The following is a 604-nucleotide window of genomic DNA, read 5'->3' on the forward strand; positions in this document are numbered from 1 at the left end:
CACTGCAATCCCGGTTTTTGGTGCCAGCCGCAGTGGTGTGAGTATGCTCGCTTTCTTATAATCTTGCCAGCACTGGGCGTCTCTGTGTATTGTAAACACATGCGATCATCACTCTTATCTCTCCATTCCCCCCACAATTAAAGATGTGCCGTGCTATCTCTGCTCAGGTTACCTTGGCCTTGGGATGAGTTGGCTGGAGGCTCAGGCAGCGCGAGGGAGAGGAGGAGGGCGAGGCGCTGCCCGGTGGAGTAGCGGGCAGCCATGGCGCGGGCAGGACTCGGGAGAGGAGGCCGGCAGCTCACAGCGGACTGCGGGGCTCAGCTGGCCTGCCCTGTGCTTGGGGTTTGTTTTTGAGCGTTGAGATGAGGTCCTTACACCTTAGTCCCTGCATTGAGAACAAGGCAGCTGCCTTGAGCCTTACCTCCTTTTCCTCTTTGTCCTGTTTGAAATGATTGTTCCCTGGTGCCGTAAAGAAATAGCACTTGAACATAAATGTAATTTATTTAGTAAGGCCATTTTTACTTCCTGCGGAAAGGGTACATTCACCAGCAGTTTTGCCACGAGAGTACACTGAACAAAGGAGACAGGGTCATTTATAACCTGA

The sequence above is a fragment of the Symphalangus syndactylus genome, chromosome 14 (assembly GCF_028878055.3).
Source record: "Symphalangus syndactylus isolate Jambi chromosome 14, NHGRI_mSymSyn1-v2.1_pri, whole genome shotgun sequence".
Taxonomy (NCBI): Eukaryota; Metazoa; Chordata; class Mammalia; order Primates; family Hylobatidae; genus Symphalangus; species Symphalangus syndactylus.